Genomic DNA, 3,726 nt, shown 5'->3' with positions numbered 1-3,726 from the left:
GAAATTTTGTTTTGTCTAAATCTGACATATTGATCACAGTGGGGTTAAATCCGATACTGGTAAAAAAGATTACTCTAAGATTTGAATAAGAGAAACAATGAAGTAAAATGTGACATTCATCTTCTACACTATCTGAAGAACATAAAGTACACAGTCTATCCGATAACGTCTCCCCCTCATACCGTCCTGTTTCAATTCTTATAGGTAAGACACCACATCTGAACTAGGCAAGTATAGAACGATGACTTTTTGGAATATCCATGATTACATATTTCTCTGTTTGAAAATCACTCATATTTTTACGGTCGGTAGGTTCTAAGTTTTGGAACGTTATGGACCTCTTCATTCCAGCCATTCATAAAATCCAGACGAAGTTTTTCTTCCACTGTGTTCACGTTACAGACCATACGATTTAGGAAATCTACTGTCATATCAAGAGATTCAAAAAGGAATTTGACTGTATTTGACCAATTTATGTTGTGTGATTATTCCATATCCCACATGAAATTTTTTTTTCGTAAGCCTGTCGTCCGGCATTGTAACGAGTCGATTTCATAGGCGTAAAATATTCATTTGATGTCGATAAAATGAAGGAAGCATTACATCCTTACAGGTCAACTGCCTTTCTATTGGTATTAGAAATGCTCATTCAATCTCAAATTATAATAATAAATAAAGCGGCAAGCTAAATTACCACTTATGGTGGTACATCTAGGTATTAGATTTTGTCATAATTGTGTACTATGAACAATGATCTATTACTGCAACCTCGTTATGTTCATGTGAATATTATAAGTATAAGATGTATACCATTATTTTTTTCTTCTGTCCGAAATTCGCAAAGGCTAGGAAGGATTTCTTCGGTCATTTTTATGGACTTGATAAAACTCAAACCGTTGACACCATATGTTTTATGAGACGATGATTCGTATTGTGTTAAATTATTTTGTATTTTTCAAAGATATATTAGAAAACCTGACAGATTCAGTTAAGCTTTGAATTGAAATGTTTTTAAACAAATAATATTAATATTATTACACATGTATAATGTCCTAAAATGTAGTGTGACTAATAATGTATGTACACATGTCATAATCTACATGTACACTGTATGTAGAGAGAGGGCAACATACGTTTTCAGAACATATGCCTATAATCACATTGTATATCCTTGATACTATTATAACATATGATAAAATCAAAACACCCATTGACATGCATGCATAATTATACATGTATGCAAATTACATATTGATTGCTAAATCAATAAATTGAGCATATTCGAAAAAAATTCCAGTTGGCATATTTCATGTACTTACTTGCATGTGCGAATTAACGTATTTCACACGCAGACATATGTGTCTAATTCTACCACCTGACTATAGTATTAGTGTTTGAAATCTTAATTTATAGTATTCATAGTTTTGAAATTATGAAAATAAAAAAATCTACATTCTTAGCAATGCACATGCAACGTAAAATCTGCGTAAATACATGGCTGTATATAAATGTCCCAGTTGAAGGTTTATGTTCAATTCAACCCCAACCCCACATATGCACTTATTTTTAATTACAATGAACTTCGATCTTTGTTTCTATGCGGTGACAAAGCTGGACATTATTCTTCCAGTTTATATTACCTTGTGTATTTATCTCTATTGTTCCCATGACGGAGGAAAATCCTTGCAATTAACATGGAACTAACAAGAAATACACGGAGGGATTAACTGAAGTACACAGGCATGCTAGCTTGTCAAACGTAACAACACACGGAATATACTTTGTTTTCTGTATCTCATTTCATATCTGTTTTGTTTAACTGAAAAAAATTCTTATAACAATATGATGTATATAAAGTGCTTACTATTCTTCTCTCACTTACATTTTAAAGTTTTTTGTGTGCTTTTTAAATTCGCATTTGAATTATTTATTGCATATTTAATTATTACTTTAAAAACCTCCGAATTTTTGTTAAGTTTCAGCATTGCGGAAACCATTAGGAATCAAAGCCTACAGTTTCCGCAGACTGAAACTTGACGGAAACTATATAATCGTTTACGCACGGCGTAAACCATACGGGAAACCTCAACTTCAGGTTTCCGCAGACTGAAACTTGACGGAAACTTGCGGAAACTATATAATCGTTTACGCACTGCGGAAACCATATGGGAAACCTCAACGTCAGGTTTCCGCAAGGTTTCCATATGGTTTCAGTTTTGCGGAAACTAGCGTTTTCATCCAGTGCATGCATAAGAACTTGGTTAATTATGTTTTAATATGAAAGAAATTTAACCGCAATTATGAAAGGTTATGTGTAATTTGAACTATTTTCGAAGACAATTAGATGGATGCGCACATCTTATCAATGAAATAGAAGAGCAATAATTCATATGATCTTAATGCGCGCATCCATTCAATTGTTGCGTGCAATCACCAGAATGAATAATGAATGTTTGAACGCGTTTCATATTTGATATACTTGCAGCTCTTTAATGTAAAGTTTTGTTATTACACCGTACCGATTATTTTGTCTTTCAGTATTTGTATTTCTTGCGATAGAACTGTGTTTCCTGTGGAAGTTCAATAGTCACTGATTGAGGTGGTAGCGTTTTCCTTTTTGTCTTCCTTCCCTTGGGCATATTCCGTCTCGAAATATGGAATGTTTCTAGCACATGGATGAAATGTGCATTGCTGGTAGATGATGCTAAACCCTGCAGTGTTGTGGTCGTCGCATGACAAGTAGAGGGATCGCTTGAGACGTTTACCACATGTATTCCCATTAAAATGTATCTAGATTTATTCAATGGAGATACAATTTCAGTATGCATAGCAAGATATTAATATTATAATAACACATTGATAACCCTAAATATTGATTGTGAATTAAATTTAAAGACATTATAAAGTTGGTTATCCCAGGGTATGCTCTTATGTATTTTCACAAAATTTAATCATGAAAAGATTGTATCGCAAACAAAAGATATTTGAGCACAAATATTACACTAGAGATACCATTTCGAGATAATTTTAAACATGCAGATATTTGTTCAGGTGATGTAAGAGCCGCTAAGAGGCGATTTAAATTAACGCTATATAATAATATGGAAATTATTGAGGAAAATAACTGTTTTGAATGAATTACTTCAAGGATTTTTAACCACGATTTTTAATGTAATTAAAATCAGAAGGAGTAACCTTAATAAAGCACGTTTCTGCTGTTATATTGTTTCATTACTCTTAATAATTGATACAAACATGCATTTTATCTGCATATATTCAGAACTTCCGCTTCTCAAATCGTCACTAATGAGCTATCTAGCCACGTGATACGTCATGACGTCATACGTGTCAATGTGCTGCAGCAGCTATGTATGTGTGTATTGAAAGTCATAAATTATACAGAATGGATAGTTAATGTTCAGACATCGATGACATCCCATTAGTATATAAGATTCCGCCATACATATTTGAACCTGCCGCTGAGCCAAATTTTAAAATTTCCTCAGCAAACATTTATATTAATTAGCCTAATACAACATCGACATTGACGGACTCGGACGGAGATCCCGCTCACAGAAGGGATGAACGTTTTCAACTTTTGGTAAATATCTGAATGACACATTTCGTTTGCAAACATTTTGACTGTGTTCCCTTGTAGATCATAATATTTTTAAAGCATTAGAGGTCTGTATAGAAGATAGAACATATTTCATTTTCCAATCAAGG

The sequence above is a fragment of the Ostrea edulis genome, chromosome 8 (genome assembly GCF_947568905.1).
Source record: "Ostrea edulis chromosome 8, xbOstEdul1.1, whole genome shotgun sequence".
NCBI classification, from domain to species: Eukaryota; Metazoa; Mollusca; class Bivalvia; order Ostreida; family Ostreidae; genus Ostrea; species Ostrea edulis.
This window is presented reverse-complemented; position numbering follows the sequence as displayed.